Consider the following 18,723-nt stretch of genomic DNA (forward strand, 5'->3'; position numbering starts at 1 on the left):
GCCCCATGCCTCAATCACCCAATCGGGAAACAGGGCTGGGACCCACCTTGACCAGGACAGTTCCCAGCCCCCACTCTGTGATTGCAGGGCAGAAGCTGAGGAGCTTGTTCCCTACCCAGCTCCATAAGCATAGAGTTGAATGGAAAACAGTCTGGGGAGCTTTTTCCCTACCCAGTTCTGTGCTCAGCACCAGTCTCCCATGAGTTCCCTGCTGCCTGGGCAGGGGGACATTGTCCCCACCCTTGCAACAGGTAGCCCCCAGAGGCAGGGTGTAATGTCCTTAGTCCTGTCAGTGTCTCCTGACCTGGTGCTCCCTGCTAGACCCTGGTCTAGCACCCAGGTGGGGCCTAGAGCTCCCCCTGGTGGCAGCAGGAGCCCATTGTGGGGCCCTAGGAAGCAGGAGCAGTTTGCTGCAGTTAGCAGCAAATCTGCTTCTGCTTCCCTACCTTTGTAGATGCCTCCTCAGCAGCATTTACTCATGAGTAGTTTATTTGTGAGTAAACTGATCCTGGATCAAATGAATACGTAGACACACCCTGTGAATAGAAGGGCACAATCTAGTCCCAAGTTCAAAATACAGAATGAAGCAACTTGGAATTCTTGGTAGTTACCCAGTTGCCTTAACTGGAGAGCTTTAGCGTATTTAACAATTTTTCCTCTGCTTAGAAGCATTCCTGATTAAAACCAAAACTGAATTAGACAAAGTGAGAGTTTCAACCATAGTGTATGCAAGTAAATCACTGCTAATGAAGAACCTGATCCTGCTCCCACTGAAATCAATGGTAAAATTCTCCAAAGACTCCAAGTCTTAAAGTGAATCTAAGCAGGAATCACTCCATTTTAAAACAATTAACTAAATGTACATAAATTCTCACAGGTATTTGATTGTGGAGGTTTCTCTCTCTAACACATACTAGGCAAGCAACGTATTTCTTAAAGCTTTAATAAATGTGATCAAGGTACTATTGTATCTAGGTGTATTATATTACAAAAAAAAGCCTCTCCATTTTCTTAAATGGGTTTTGCTATCTCGCTTTGACCTATTTAAGAAATTGTTCGATTTCTATTCATTGGGGTGTAAACAAATAGTATTGTGTCATTTATGTACATATATTTTGAATTTTAACAATAGATGCAAGGACAGATTCAGGGAACAGATCTATTATACTTAAGAAATTGAGTTTCTATTCACAAAGCTAAGTAGCTCTTATTCTATGGTTTCCCATACAAAATACTGAATACCTCCAAATGGGGCTGTCAGGATCAAAACACTAACCATGAATAGAACTTCTTCTCAAAGGAAAGAATTAATTAAACCATGATTGTACAGATCTATCTTCTAATAAAGCTACTTCTGACATAAGAGAAGTGTCTTTACCTTGGCTTTAAAACACATGGAATTCTCCTTCAAATGTCTTGGTCATAAAGATACACCTTATCAGAAGATGGGTTTCCCTAACAATTGTAAAATTGTATTTACACCTCAGTCCTGTCACACAGCATGAGGAGTTTGGCTGGAAAGGAAGTATTTGCCATTTATTTGGCTTGATGGTATCTTTAATTAGTTTGCATATTTGAAATTAATAACTACTTCTTTAAAGTACATGAAGCAAAGTGACCGAAACTGCCTGTGAAAAGCATCTTTCAAGTGCTGTTAAGCAAAGAGGCCTTAACTCCACAGTTCAATAGCTCATAGACATAGACTTCAAAGTGGCAAATCTTAACAAAACAATGGGAAATAAAAGGTAGGGGCAGGGAAGCTTACTTTGCTAGACAAAACATTGCAAAAGTGTAAGTCTGATAAATAGATAAGTCTTAAAAGCCAAAGGAGATGGCCAGTCCAATAGAAAACATGTAACTGCATTTCCTAAATAATACACATCAGCTTCCATTTGGCTTACAAAGTGTATCTAGAACATTAGCATTATGATTTGGTACCATTTACTATCATTTTATATAAGTGTAAATGATACAACCTGCAGAACAGTGGAAAATCTGCCTCAGTGACTCTTGCTGTGCAGGCTCCTAATTTTTGTGAACATACAGAGGTGGGGTTCAAGTTCTGCCCAACTTACCTATAGCCCAGTTTAAGGAGAATGGTTCAATGATGTTTCTATGCCATCTTTGCATCTCCCTTATAATGAGCAAGAGATAGTCTGGTGCCATCTCTGTCATATGTTAGAACAGTAAGCAGGAAGAGGCTCATGCCCTGATCATCCACCCTTCACCATGCTGCCACTCAGCACATCTAGGGTTAGCAGGAGAGCCAATGATGACCTCTCTGCTGGCCTTTTAAAAAGCTACCCTGACAGGTCCATCCATATGTGCTCTATAAGATACAACTTTTAGAATTAGGGAATGAGTTCAGAAGTGCACTCTTAAGTGGTGTGAATAAACAAGTCTATTGCAATGAATCTGATTCAACTCTCAGTCACCAGGACCATACCTAGATGCCTGGCAGCCCCAAGTGAACTTTTAGTATCACCTCCCACCCTTTGCCAGAGATAATGATAATAATAATTTTTAAATTACCATTTTCAGGCTTCCTTTTTGTCCGGGTCCCGGGCAGCTGCCCAGTTCACCCATTCCTGTGTCCGTCCATGACAGTCACCAGCATGGCATCATTTACAAAACAACAGTAAACTTCTGGTCTCACCTTTCAGGGTAGCAGTGAAGGAGACAGAACAGGTAGTTTGGGAAAGACCACTGAGACTAAAAGTTTTTATTTAGCTAAAATAACATGTAGTTCAAGGCGACTTTCACGTAAAAGGTACTTTTTTCATGTTTTGAAAAATCTAAGAGTACTAAGCCCAACAGCAATGTTCAACAGCAGGAAAACCACTTAGAGACAGTTATATATGTCTGCTAATGGAAGTATTGTTCAAAGCAAAACAAGGACACAGTGCTCCTAGATATACCTCCAAAGCCAGCATTCACAGGAAGGGAAAAGACATTGACCTCTAGTTTGTGGCAAGTAAATGTTACATTACATTTAGCAAGCCAATGTCAAAGTGTTTTCTCTGTTGCTTTTTAAGTCAATGGCATCTGTTTTGTTAGGCGATGGAGACTTATTTATTGCCCCTTCTATTTTAAAAGTGTGTTCTGGTTACAAAATATAATTCTGGTTCATTTTTCCCCACAATGTGTGGTATATAGGATGTAGCCTGTTTTCCTCCATTTCTGTAGCAACAAAAGTGCAATTTGACTTATGGAAATTAATAGTTATTTTCATGCGGTAAATTTGTATGGGTAATCACCAACCTGCTGGCATTACTCTTGTAATAAAATACAAGTCAAGCCTCTCATAGATATGTATTAGGGAAGTGTATTGCCTATCGTTAATACGTTCTAGACAACTGCAGTGTGACCAGGAAGCCCCCATTACGCCTCTTAGAGGGATTTTGTTAGATTCCATCCAGCATTCCTTTACCTTGCCGTGAAATGGTTTTCTGCGTTGTATCTCCTCATATGACAGTGCAGGTCCTTCACAATGTTTCTCTTTTCAAGTTATTGATCAGACACTAACGACACTTCACACCAATATCATTTGCACTGTCATTAGAATTCAAAGCAGGGAATAGACAATTCTTACAACTTTAAAATGCTGCAACTTTGCCTTTCTCTACTGCTATACTTCCTCTTTCAGAGCCAGATCACTTGACACTATATCCCAGAGATGTGGATTCAAAGAAGATGTGATGGGCTGCTGGCAGTGACCTAGCCCAGGGATTTTGAAGGAGTAAAAGATGATTGGAGGACTTGGGATTCCCTTTCCTCACCAATCAGGCCCCAGAGACTCACCCTCCATGTCCCCTGATTGGCTCCTTGGGTCACCTGGCGAGGAATAAAAGGGGCAGCATGGGCTGACTCAGGGGAGACCAGCGAGGGACCACAAGGAAGGAGCTTCAAAGAGCTGGCAAGAGCTGAGCCAGTGGGGCAGGAGCAGTGCCCTGGAAGAGCCTGAAGGACCAGGACCTGCAGGAAGCAGTGGGGCCCTCAGCAGCGCAGCGTGTGGCCGGCAGGAAAGGCTCCCCACTGGGCTCCAGGACCCCCAAGAAGAGGCTGCAGCCAGCAGGAGAGGTCCCCAAGTCCAGCAAGGATCTGAGCAGTGACCTGAGAGGTTCCCAGCTCTGCTTCCAGCTCCTCCAATCAGAGACCAGGCAACTCGATGTGAGTCCAGGGCTCCAGGAAAGTCAAGACCCACAGCAGCCTACATTGGTGGCTAGGGGGTGGTTTTTCTGCCCACCACATGGGAGATCTGGGTTCCAGTCCTAGCTGGGGTGAGTGAGCTAACAAGAAGCAAATTGTCTTGCAGTGGAAAGGAGCCGTTATGTTTCCCCCACCTCCAGGTACCTAAGCACTATATTTCCTTGTCATTTGACATTTTGTATTTTGTGCCTTTTTATATTTCACCAGCCAGTATTTGCTTTGCTGTTTGTGTTTTATATTTTGTTAACCCTGGTTTTTGTCAATAATCGGAAGTGTCTAACCTTTGTTGAATCCTGCCTCCTTGGGGCATTGTAGTGTCCACTATACCCTCTGATTTTTGCCTGTTATGTTCTCACTATTGTTCTTTCATTAAAAGGTATATGGTTAAGTCCCCATTGGTGGTCTGGCTCTGTTCTATAGGGGGAGGAGAGTCCCTACACCTCCCATAGCACTTGTGCACCTGCTTTGATCCCTTCAATTGGAGAGGGGTACCTCTTGGAGTACTGCCCAGGTTACAAAGAGATATGTCCAAGAAGAACCCCTCATGGGGATCCTTCTGCCATTGTATTATTACCTAGTTAACATTTGACACTACAAAACAAGTTACAGGATCCACACTCACACTTGGCAGGTTCTATGAGGAATTACAGAAAGAAAGATCAATCCATGCTGAGGTTTGGTTACACTTCCCAGGTGTTCTCTAAGCTTTTGCAGACCACTTAGCCTATACTCTGCTCCTCAGTAGAACCTCTGCAACCAGGTCCCTGTCCCAAAGAGCTTACAAACAAATATGAGACAAACACAAGAGGTGAATGCCACAAATGGAGAAGGGACATGGAATAGAAGCATACTGAGTACAGAGGAAAAATGGTGCAGTGATTAGTGTGTCAGCCTGTTACTTGGGAGACCTGAATATGAATCTCTGTTCTGCCCCATGCTGCTGTGTTTCTCTAGACATGTGCATAATGCAGGTATCAAAATTACACCCAAGTCACTGCAAGTTGCTGTATTTAGTGCACAGTACAAGCATGCATGTGTAGACATATGCCTGTACTGCACGGTAATTTTGGCTACTGTGTAGTAAAATGTGTATGTGAAGATGCGCCCACTTTGTAGCAGAATTCTACATGTCTATGGCTTTGTAGGGACACCTAAATTACCCAAGTACTTTTGTAGATCTAGACCTTGGGCTTTTTCCATGCTTCAGTTGCCCATTGCTCATCGGCAAAATGGTAATAGCAGCATTGCATTAGCTTAAGAGGGGTGCTGTGAGAATAAATCCACTAAACATTGGGTACATCTACACGAGATGCTTTACTGCACAGCAGACTAATTTGCTGTTCAGTAAAGCATCACTGTCTACATGTATGCGGCAATTAGGGCACAGTAAACTAATTTACTGTGCTGCTCAATAGTCCCATCAGATACAAGTGGTATCCAGCAGCTTAAATGTACATGTAGATGGTGACATCAGGATTAGTTTACCCAAGCTCAAATTGAGGCAGAGCATATTCAGTTACATTAACTGCACATGTAGAGATTCCCATTCAAATACTATAATTCTAAAAATCATATTGGCAGCTAACAAATGTGAAAAAAAGAAAACGCACTTTACCAGAAGAAGCAGTCTGTTAGTTTGACCCGGCTCTTTAGCATCTGTATGGATTGGGTGCTCTAGTGGAGATTTTTGGTGCTTTAATCTAAAACTGACTCAATCAACTATTAGATAAAAGCACCAGAAAAGTTCCATTAAAGTGCCCAGTCTCTACAGACACTAGAGAAGCCTGGTCCAAGTAATGTGCTACCTCTTCTGGGCATGTGCTGGACTCTGCACGGCAGTGCACAAAGTTAAAAGTAAAGCGATATTCTTTTTTTTTTAAGTCTGTAAGTGACCATTATTACCAAAGACAGCTACAATATCAGGGGACAATTCTAACCATTAAGAAAGACAGTGTTCATAGCACACCAGCTGTCTAGTGGCCATTGTGCAGGCATTGTAACTAAAGGGCATTTGAAGGTGAGCAATGAAGAAGTGTTTTGTAAAAAAATCAGTTAGACAATTTTTTTGGCTAAAATTTCTGTCAATGAAATATGCAACAGTAAAAGGTTTAATGAATTATCTCAGATTCACACAATTGTTCATGACAACAATTCTTATGACAATTCTCAAAATGTTTGTTTCAATAGTTTCAACATGAAACTTTTCAATTTTTCTACTCCAAATGACTTTCTATTTTGAAATGTATTCTTAAATTCAAAAGGGAGCTGCTTGAATCCAAAAACAACCCCTTTTTATTTTGTGTTGAATGAAAAACTTAGAGATTGCAATCCAATTTAGTAGTAGTAGTAGTAGTAGTAACAGTGGTAGTAGCAGTAGCTGCAAAAGCAGTAGTATTTTGGAAAAACCAGTGAAAAACCAATCAATCATGCATTTCTATGAGGGTGTTTATGGAATGGTCCTCCCATGCTCAAAGCAATAAGCATTAATTTCCATTAGTGTTAACAGCGATCCTAATTACACACTATGCTCAAACATTTGGACTATTATATGCCTACAAAAAACATTTTGCATTAAGTAAGCAGGGCACATTACATAGGGGCCTGTGCAAAGTATCATTCTCATGGATGGATCCACAGCCTGATGTGCTCTGACCTAAGTCATCACCATCACTGACTGATTCATGTCACCTGCTCAGGACTCTTTATGCATTGACAAGAATTTCAAAGAAGCTTTTGCTTATAATTAAAGACAGACACGGATCATGACCACAGTAGAGACAAAATCTAGCAAACGATTACAATTCAATTTGCTCTGGTACATGGAAGGCTTATTTCATGAGTGTAATTAAATTGCAAACATTGTTTTAGACCTCAATCACACACTGTTATAAAAAATTCTCTAATTATTTAATGGGGCCTTGATGAAAATTCAGATCAGAGTCATGGACTATCACAGGCATTACCACCACCTTTCCCCATGCTGCTCACCTCCTGTAAGCATAGAAAGAACCAAACCAGTTGGACAGAACCAATTCAAGAACAAATGAACTCTAATGCTGAACTCAGCTTTAGCTAGTATTTACCATTTTTACCTGAGAAAATTTTGAATGTATTCACAGCAAGCTGAAGTCAATACCAGGCTCCAATTACTGTTGTGTTCAGTTTAGTAATAAATCCAAATTATTTAAATGTTTAATACTAGCTCTCCAAGCCTCTCTCAGGAGACTGGCTTGGCTGGGGATGTATTTTCCCAAAGAAGGCTGGAGGGAAGGGACACAATGTCTTGTCTTCTCCATCCCACCCTGCAGATAATACTGGGGGTCCAAAGGATTAAAATACTCTCTCTTACCATAGGGCGAACAGCAGACATTCATCTGCCCCCCCCCGCCCCGGACTTGGTAACTCTGGGGGGAAACTAAGCTACATCCTGGAGCTTCCTCCGAGGCATCGTGGATCTTCCCCACCCCCAGTACAGGGATCCATCTAAATTTCCTTGCCACTCCAGTAATCCTATAAACAGCAGGATTTGGGCATTAGCCTATTTACTTCTTCCTTACTCAACTCTCTTTACTCAACTCTGTAGAAAGGATTAGAGTGAATTTAAACTGCAAGGGCAAAATGACTTAAAGCATCTCAGTCTTTGAGGTTTTGGTTTGTCCTCAGCACACATGATATGATTTCTTGATTTATCTACAAAGAGCACAAGAATTTTAAGAATATGTAGAATGTAGAAACTGGCAACTTAATCCTTTCTCTACAAGAGAAATGCTGCTCCTTGAACACCTTTCCTCCTTTGGCTGGATTATCCACACATTAACAAAGGCAATGGATTTGCACTAAATATCAGTGCCTAAAGCAGGGCTGGGTGGCACAACAAGACAAGCCAGGTGAAAATCATGTTATGTCTACTGATGTCTCTCTGTGTCTCCACCATAGCTTCAAAGACACAACATAACTGACTTATCACAAAGGATTCAGTAATAAGAAATTGTGCATTAATATGCTCTTTATTAAATAGTTTTAACAAGAAAGACACTTCAACGCTTTACTAGAAAGCATTTAGGTCACCCACCTAAAGTTAGGCACCTGTTTAAGTGCTTTCCTGAATTTGTCTTCTAACCACCATTCACTCCATAAAGTGCATGATTACAACCACCAGTGTTTGGATCCTCTTTGGCACAATTTTATTGTCTATTGGATTTTGAATTCACACTGGACCAGGGTATGAGACTAAGTAACAGACTTAGTGCTAAACATGACTTATATTTGGCTACTACAAATCTGTATCTATTTTAGGAGTAAATTGCATCGTATATATCTAATGGTAAATCCCTCAAGGCTTCATACAAATGTGACAAAAAATTGGGAAGGGTAAGGGGGAGACAGGCAGGCACTGCATTCAGATTCCTACAACTGTACAGCCATCCAAGAGATGAAAAGTTCTTTAAAATACTTATATATGTACCTCATCACCCTGATTTTTAATGGCACTGAAGTAATGCACCACAAATGCTCAGCCTGCTTGGTAAAAATAAATAAATAAACCAGTCCACAAATAGAAACGAATTATTATTGTATTATTCTGGATTGTTTTCTTAACAGTTCATAGATTTATAGATTGTAGAGCTGGAAGGGACCCTGAAGGATCATCGTGTCCGACCCCCTGCCCCAGGAAGGAAAAAGTCTGAGGTCAGATGACCCCAGCCAGGTGCTTATCTAGCCTCCTCTTGAAGACCTCCAAGTTAGGTGATAGTACCACCTCTCTTGGCAGCCCGTTCCAGGCTCTGGCCACACTTACTGTGAAAAATTTCTTCCTAATGTCTAACCTGAATCTACTCTCCACTAGTTCGTACCCATTATTCCTAGTCACTTCTAGAGGTGCCCTGGTAAATAGCACTTCTCCAATTCCCTGTTGTCCTCCCTTGATAAACTTACAGGCTGCTACAAGGTCTCCCCTCAGACGTCTCCTGTGAAGGCTGAAGAGATCCAGATCCCTTGACTTCCCCTCATAGGGTCTTGCACGGAGGCCATTAATCATACGAGTGGCCCTCCTCTGGACCCTCTCCAGATTCTCCGCATCCCTCTGGAAGTGCAGTGCCCAGAACTGGACACAGCACTCCAACTGCAGCCTGACCAGTGCCACATAGAGGGGGAGCATCACCTCCCTTGATCTGTTGGTCACGCATTTGCTAATGCACGATAAGGTGCAATTGGCTTTGTTGATAGCTTCATTACACTGCTGACTTACGTTCATCTTCGAGTCAACTGTGACTCCAAGATCTCTTTCAGCCGCTGAGCTGCTGAGGAGATCATCCCCCAACCTATAGGTGTGCAGGGGATTCCTCCTCCCTAGGTGGAGTACCTTGCATTTGTCTTTGTTGAAGTGCATCCTATTTCATTCTGCCCGCTGCTCCAACCTGCCCATATCTGCCTGTATCTGCTCCCCGCCCTCTGGTGTGTTAACTTCGCCCCATAACTTGGTGTCATCTGCGAACTTGGACAGGGTGCTCTCCACACCCTCGTCCAAATTGCTGATGAAGATATTAAATAACACCAGTTCAAGGACTGACCCCTGTGAGACACCACTGCCCAACTCCTTCCAGGTTGAAAACAACTCATTCACCACCACTCTCTGAGTGCAGTCCCTAAGCCAGTTTGCCACCCACCTGACTGTATAAGTGCCCGCTCCACAGCTTGCTAGCTTATTAGAATAGGATGCAAAACTGTATTGAAGGCCTTCTTGAAGTACAGGTTGATGACATCTGCCTCAGCTCCAGTGTCAAGGCAGTGTGGTCATAAAAGGCTATAAGGTTTGTAAGGCAGGATCTACCTGCGATGTACCTGTGCTGGTTTCCTTTTAGCATCAATTCCCCTGCTGGGCCTTCACAAATGCACTCTTCGATGATTTTTTCCAGTGTTTTCCCAAGGATAGAGGTAAGACTGACTGGCCTAAAGTTACTCAGCTCATCCCTTCTCCCCTTCTTAAAAATGGGCACCATATTGGCCCTTTCTCAGTCTTCAAGGACCTGGCCGGAGCACTATGAATGCTCAAACAGCCATGCCAGCAGCTCAGCTATGACACTGGCCAATTCCTTCAGCACCCATGGATGGAGGTCATCCAGGCCTGCTGACTTGTACCCATCCAGCCCCTCCAAGTGCTCCTTAACTAAGTCAGCACTAACCATTGGTGGTCTAGAGCCTCCCAGACATCTATCTATGTTCAAACTGGGGGAATTGTCTTGTTCCTCCAGCTACTTTCTGCAAGTAGTCTTTCTACTCTACATTTTCATTACGTTTTCTGCAAAAGGAGTGGGGCATGATGGTTTGATCCAACAATAGAAAGAGTTTTATAGTTTCTTTTTTTTTCCAAACAGTCCTGTTCTATATATTTCAGCTTCAGGCTACTGTAATTAATTCATGTAAAATCTAAGACACTAGGCTGGAAGTACATAGTGCTTTGCAGTTGTTTTTTGACTTCATGAATTCAAATAGCCTTATCTACTGTCTCATAGTTGTGAATCATTAAATGGCATGTTTGGAAGCTGTGCCAAAACACAAAAGCATCCTTCATGCAAGTGATATGCCCTAGATGAGTTCAGAACTGGATGGCATTGCTGATAGTTATTTTGAGAAATCAAAGGGGATCTAGAAAGTAGCAGACCATCAATGTGGTCACTATATATCATATGCTACAGCTACTAGCCTGCACATGCTGCTAGTAGTGCCAAACAGGAAAGTCTCTAGTTGCATGATTATAAATTAACAATTGTGTTGCAACTGCTGCTACTAGGAAGAAATAGAGACATCATAGAGTTACATTTACCAGGACAAAAGAGACTAAATCTATTCAATTCAGCATTTTAATCACGTGTTTGAATAATAGATTAGTCAATCTCTTTTCACCACTGGCTTACTTAACAATTGGTGCAAATCCACTGACTTCAATGCGGCTACACCAAGAAGTAATTAAGCCCATAAGAATTCCTCTTGGTACAGCTTATTGTACATGATTCTTTTATCTTGGCTTCCAGGATCAATGAAGCAATGAAATGAAGCCTTTTAAAAATGTTTATAATAGTTTTTAAAAGAAAAGAAAAGTGGAGTGGAGAACATATCATCTACAGACAGTATATATATACTCTGTATGTGTATCTGTATCTAGATAGATAGATATAATCAGTAGATATATTCCCATAGGAATATACATAATTTTATGATATATCAATATATACAATATTTTATATTTACTGTTTATAAATTATTTTAAACAGGAGGTAACTAGCACAGCGCAAATGCTTGACTTTAGGAAAGCCAACTTCGATGTGTTCAGGGCAGTAGTCAGGGAGGCACTCGGAGCCCAGGGGGTAGCTAGTATGAGGGTCCAGGAAAGGTGGTCCTTCCTCAGGCAGCCTATGCTTGGGGCACAGCAGGACACAATTCCTCTGCGCAGGAAGGCAGGACAAGGGTCCAAGAAACCTTCATGGCTAAGTGCGGATATCCAGGCTGGCCTGAGGGCAAAGAAAAAAGCATACTGGCGGTGGAAGCAGGGGGCAGGGACCAAGGAGGAGTACACCTCCCTGAACTGAGCTTGTAGGGACTTGGTAAGGAAGGCTAAAGCAGCACTGGAGCTTAGATTAGCTTCTGGGATTAAGGATAATAAAAAGTCCTTTTTAAAGTATATAGGTAGCAAGAAGAAGTCTTGGGGTAACATTGGACCCCTAGGGTCAGGGCAGGGCAGATGGTGACAGACACACGAAAGAAGGCAGAGCTCTTCAACAAGTTCTTTGCCTCCGTGTTCCTGTCTGCTGACAATGGGGTGCTCTTCAGTGATAGCGTAGAGAGGCCCAGGAAGGATGCAAGTCCCCTGACTGTTAGTTCAGACCTAGTTAAGGATTACCTGGAGGGCTTGGATGTGTCTAAGTTGGCGGGCCTGGATAACCTTCATCCGCGGGTGCTGAGGGAACTGGCTGGTGTCATTGGCATGGCTGTTTAAGGACTCCTGGTGCTTGAGCCAAGTCCCCGAGGACTGGAAAAGGGCCAGTGTGGTCCCTATTTTCAGGAAGGGGAGGAAGGAAGACCCTGGCAACTACAGGCCGGTCAGCCTCACTGGGGAAGGTCTTTGAAAAATTATCAAGGGCCACATTTGTGAGAGCCCTGCAGGGGAAGTGATGTTGAGGGGTAACCAACACGGGTTTGTGCCAGGCCAATCCAGCCTGACTAACCTGTTCTCTTTCTATGACCAGGTAACAAAGACCTTAGATGTGAAGGAGGAAGTCGATGTCATCTTCTTAGACTTCCAGAAGGCCTTCGACAGTGTCCCGCCCAGTTCTGGTGGGCAAGCTGAGGGACTGCGGCATTGACAAATGCACAGTCACATGGGTGGCAAACTGGCTCCAGGGGCACACCCAGAGGGTGATGGTGGATGGGTTGATGTCGACCTGGGAGGGTATGGGCAGCGGAGTCCCCCAGGGCTCGGTCCTTGGGCCGGTGCTGTTCAACATCTTCATTAGCGACCTGGACGAGGGTGTGGAGAGCACAGCTGATGACACCAAGCTGTGGGGTAAAGTGAACACACCAGCAGGCAGGGACCGCATCCAGGCAGACCTGGGTAGGTTGGAGAAGTGGGTGGATCTGAACAGGATGCGGTTCAACAAGGACAAGTGCAGGGTGCTGCACCTGGGGAGAGGGAACCAGCATTATGGTTATAGGTTAGGGGCTGACCCTTTCAGCAGCACAGAGGCAGAGAGGGATCTTGGAGTCCTGATAGACTCCAGGATGAATATGAGTCGCCAGTGCGACAAAGCAATATGCAGAGCCAACCGCACCCTGTCATACATCAACAGGGGCATCACCAACAGATCAAGGGAGGTGATGCTCCCCCTCTATGTGGCACTGGTCAGGCCGCAGCCGGAGTCCTGTGTCCAGTTCTGGGCGCCACGCTTCAAGAAGGACGTGGAGAACCAGGAGAGGGTCCTGAGGAGGCCACTCGCATGGTTGAGGGCCCCCGTGGCCAGGCCCTATGAGGGAAAGCTGGGGGACCTGAATCTCTTCAGTCTCTGCAAGAGGAGACTGATGGGGGGGTCTTGTGGCTGCCTACAACCTTATCAGGGGCCACCAGCAGGGACTCGGGGAAAGTCTGTTCACCAGGGCCCCCCTTGGAGTCACCAGGAACAATGGGCACAAGCTGAGGGAGGATAGGTTTAGGTTAGATATTAGGAAGAACTACTTCACTGTAAGGGTGGCCAGAGCCTGGAATGGGCTTCCCAGAGAGGTGGTGCTCTCACCTTCCCTGGAAATCTTCAAGAGGAGACTGGACAGGCACCTGGCTGGGGTCTTATGACCCCTCCAACCCCCAGTGCTCCTTCCTGCCCAAGGCAGGGGGTTGGACTCAATGATCTGTCTAGATCCCTTCCGACTCACTGATTCCATGATTCTTCCTATGAGAATAGAGAAATTAAAGGAAACTGGAATGGAGAACACACACACACATGCATACACATGTATGTATGTATGTCACAAAGAATATAAACATAAACATATAAACGAGTGTGTGTGTGTGTGTGTGTGTGTGTGTGCGCGCGCGCGCGCGCGCGCATATATATATTCCTATGGGAGTAGCGATGACCCAGAATGAGAGATAAAAGAAATTGTGTGCATGAATAAATACATATATGCAAACACACACACACACACACACACACACACACACACTAGTTGGAATTTTATCTTGGACAGCAAAATTACATCAAACCAAAAATCCTCACACAAAACTTTGCATTCTTTCCTCCATTTGCTGGCCACCTGTATTATGTAAATGAGTGCTCTAAAGCCTTATTAGTCCATGCTTTGCAAAAATGTAGTCTTTATTATCTGCATTCAATATTAGCAGCCTCTCCTCATCTATCAGAAATGATTTAACAAGTAATGCAGTGGTTTAATTTAAAGTTCCTAAGACATTGTTATTTTTTAAAGTTATGTTATATATTCTGAAAAATTGTGATAAAAATGAAACTGAATTGGGATTGTCAACTTAACCAACAGGGTGTTTTTATTTTTATACCTTCTTCTGGCTTTCTTGTCATGCATATTCACTCAGGCCCATATTTTTAAAGGTATGTATGAACTGCAATCAGGCGGGACATAGCAACAACTAAATGTCTTTAAAAAAATCTAACTCCTCTCAAAATTTAGCATAGGCCCCCAAACTGAGAGTATCTTATTCCCTTTTCTTGCTTGTAAACTGTGAACAATCTCCTTTTGAGTGACTGCCATAATGTTGCTGCCAAGAAGTCTACATGAACAGAGTGACTGTGGTTTTGGCCAAGAAAGTACCCTGCACAGGGTTCTTCAGTCCTTCCCTTTCCTCACAACCCTATAGAAGAGCCCTTTAGGTGCTTCCACTTCCACATTGAAAGGGTTTTTGAAATTCACATGTACCAGCTTTGTAATTATCATTATGAATACACTGCAACCAACTTGCCTGAATCAGTCAAGGGCTGAGTTGAGTTTGCAAATCCCCAAAATAGGATTTATATACACAAGGTTAGACCCTTCAAACAAAGGTAAAGGTAAAGGGACTGGATTTTCAGAGGGTGTTCCCTGTTTTCTTTTTGGAGGTGCAAATCCCCTTGTGGTTAAGTCACCAGACTGAAACTCAGATCTAACTGTAGTTCCTAACTTTACCAGAAGCTACCTGTGTGACAGTGGGGAAAACACTGAATTTCTGTGCTTCAGTTCCCCACTTGAAACCTGGAAATGCTAGTGTTTCTCCCATCATTTAAACTCTGAGCTCTTCATAGGAGGAATTGTCTCAACACTTTTACAAGGACTGGTAGAAAGATGCAATGATCTCAGTTGGGGCTTCTAGGCCCTGCCATATAGAAGCAATAAACACATGATAATGGCAACCATAGGATTTGTGCCCCCATCTGAAGTGAATTGCAAGTGCAAATCTGGATGCTTACACCTATACCTGAGATGCACACATCAAAATCTAGATACACCATTTTTCTGGTATGAATCATATGGGTATTGAGCACAGCCTCAAAGGAGAAGGTTGGACCTCAGTCCTCTTCAGATTTAGCCAGTAAATGTGTAAAAGCACAAAGCAGCTAACTGGTATCCCTGAATTACTGTGTTTTATTTCATTCCAATGGTGGGAATGATGGGCTGTAGTGAAACAGAAACTAGATGTATGGAAATTTAGCAAGTCACATCAGACAATACGTTGAGCCATTAGATGATGGGAAAGTAAAATATGAGGGAAGAGAGACAGAACGTTCATTCACTTGCAGATCATTCAGAGCTCCATTCAACTACTGAGAATCAGCGCTGCTGTTAAGGAAAAGGACTAATTCATGTATTACAGTGTAGGAACAAAGTACTTCATAAGCGGAGAAGGAGGTAAGTAAGTGAAAAGCCATCACTTCCTTCAAGATACACAGCAAAATTCTCTGTGGGGGCGGGGACCAAATTCTTCCCTTTATAATCATCATAATCCACCAGAAAAAATATGTAATTCCTTGTAACTGCACGGCTGTCTCACAGATGGATGGTGTAATGTGTCCTTTCTTTTCCTCACCCCTCCTCCTTTCTTCGCCTCATTGGAGGTTCCTGTGATTGTCACTTTGTAATGTATATTCCAGCACATGGACATCCAGGATAAAACTGCACGCTCGTTTTGCACTCGAAATGATGTGTACTGCCTTGTGTCGCAAACAGTAAATCCTTTATACCAAAAGCTTGCTCATTTTCACACCATTCGCCTGTTCAGTAACAGTTGTCCAGATTTTTTAATTCAGGCCCTTCCACTAATCCAGCAACTGCTGGTCTCAGACAGGTGCAGGGATCAAACAGGCTCAATAAAGTAAAACATCTGGCCTCAAAATGATAATAGGCTCTTTTACTCTCCAGAGGAGGAATGTGAAGTTTTCGAATGTTAAATCATGCAATTAGCCTGTTTTAACATTCGATTTTCAAAAAGAAACAATGGGATTTCTCTGGAGTGCCTCCTCTCAGCAGTGCTGCTTGGTCCCCTCACAAAACTTCCTCTCTCAGGTTTAGAAGCGTGTGAGCTGACAAAATAAGAGACAAAATAATTATGAATTAAACCCCTGACTTTGCCTTATCAGCACTAAGCAACTTTATCTCCAAGCACAGAGGCTGCAACCAGAGCTGGTTAAAATATTTCAAATATCAGCAAAAAGGAGAAAGGCTTTCACAAAAGATGTTCCCAGTTTTGACCAGCTTCAACTGCAGTTATAACGGACTTTGTATGGGATGTGCAAGGGAGCAGGAGGCTCCCTGTGCACTTCTTCACCGAAGCACCATCCATCATCAAGCTCTTGGTTTTGACATCACTGTCATGATACAGCCCATGAAGGGGATATCCACACAAAATTGTCTGTCTTAAGGAAGCATATAGGAACCCAGCTCTACAGGGACAAATCCCTGCATAGAGCACGTTGCCAGACAAGTCAGGGCTATGCCAGGGGATGGACTGGATGAGGCCAGCCATTCTAGTTGCTGTCACCCAAGAGAAGCACAACAGATACAGGGCTATGGATTGACTCATGCTGACAATCTGCAACCTGCAGGAATTAATCCTTTATGCCAACTTGTTTTAGTGCAGAGAGGGAAAAAAGTGCCCCCAAATCAATACCAGTCCAACAGTATGATGTTATTAACAGTCACTCTGATGGTGCAATGGCTGATTTGAAGGTGACATATATGAAAAAGAGGTCCTGGCTAAAGCTGGAAGAGGCTGTTTTGCTGTAATATTTGAGGTTTTGACCTTTGCTCTCATTCCACGTTTGAGCAAAATTAAGCCCTTTTGAACATTTGTGCAATGCTGAACTTACGCCAAATGATCTGTTTTCAGAAACAAAACCATGGATAATGGTACTGAGTATAAGCAGGCATGTGCATGGATAGGTTGGTGGTTAGGGCACTAGCGAGGCAGGTGGGACACCCCAGTTTCAGATCCTGATCTGCCGGCTTCAGAGCAGAAGCTGCCATCCCACATCGCTCTAAAGTAGTATGGCACAGACTTGAAACTGGGTATCCCACATGCCAAGCCAGTGGTTTGACTTTTGAGCATTTATCTCAAAACAAAAACAATTTTCCTGATGACAGAGTTGTTGAAACCAAAACACTCTAGCACTGAAGAAATGTCATTTCCTCGAGAGCATGCTAACCAGTAGAAATAGCCATATAGCCCATGGTATACTTTCTACAGATAGGCTTCTGTATTTAGCATGCTGGCCAAATTGCAAGCGAGGCAACACTTTAACCAAAATTACCATAGGCCATTTCTGCTGAATGTCCTATTCTTCTCCTGACTAGAGAGGAGGGATAGTCTTATACTGAATAGTGAGGGCTAGCAGTCAGAAGCCCTGGTTTCTAGCCCCTTCGTACTTCCTGTGAGACTCTGGGCAAGTCATCTCACCACAGACTTTCAAAAAAACAGTGATCAGGATCTCAGGCTGGCATCCACAGCTGAAGTTAGGTTTTCTCAGCTCCCTTTGTGACATGCATGGTGGGCGCATCTACATGTGAGGCTATGTTGCCATAGCAACACGCTACAGTGAAGTAGCATCCGCAGGCAAAACCTGTGGTACCGCAAGTACGTTGCCATAGCAAAATGCTCCCTCAGTATAGTGCATCCCTACAGTGACATAGTGATGCACTATAAATAATATAGTGCATATATTATTATTATACATTATTATTATAAGAAAAAAAATAACCATGCATGGTGCTCACGATACAGTGTGGGCTGTTACTGCACTGTCATTTAGTACTTTCAACGGTACCAAATGACGGTGCAGTAATATTGGAAGTACTAAATGACAGTGCAGTAAATGTAAACACTCCCGATGGGTACGCAAGCAGCCAGTCTCTTTTTGAAATTGCTACCTGAGTTGTGGATATTGGGCACTTCTGAAAATGCTGTCCTGAGTCTCCCTGTACAACAGTAAAGCAGGGATTATAATACTAATCCACCTTGCATCATTCTTGTGAGGGATACAAAGGGATAACGTAAAGCTGCTGATTTAGAGTAAAAAAGAACCCAGCCTGCAGCCATGTATTCCCCACCTTTGACACCATCCTTTCATGTGTAAGCCATATGTCAGAAGAGAAAATGTTCTGTCTCTCTTGCTCCCCAGGGCCCCAGTATTTCAGGAACAGGCAGCAGAAAACCCCAAACTTAATGCTTGCTCAGGTTGGCAGGGTCTGAAACACAGCCTTTGGGATTAAGCCTCCTGCTGTGCAGATAGATCACATCCAGGACAGCAATGAGTTTTCTAATCCATGTTGGTAAATCATTTTTAAAAACCTCTATTATCCTAAGTGACATGCAGCACCCCCTGTGACCCTCACCAGGTTTGTTGCCATATTGCTACACTATAGTTTCATAGTTAGTAGGGTCGGAAGGGACCTGAGCAGATCATCAAGTCCGACCCCCTGCCATGGCAGAAAAGAGTACTGGGGTCAAATGACCCCAGCAAGGTG

This window comes from Crocodylus porosus, unplaced genomic scaffold (assembly GCF_001723895.1).
Source record: "Crocodylus porosus isolate Cpor-Errol unplaced genomic scaffold, CroPor_comp1, whole genome shotgun sequence".
NCBI classification, from domain to species: domain Eukaryota; kingdom Metazoa; phylum Chordata; order Crocodylia; family Crocodylidae; genus Crocodylus; species Crocodylus porosus.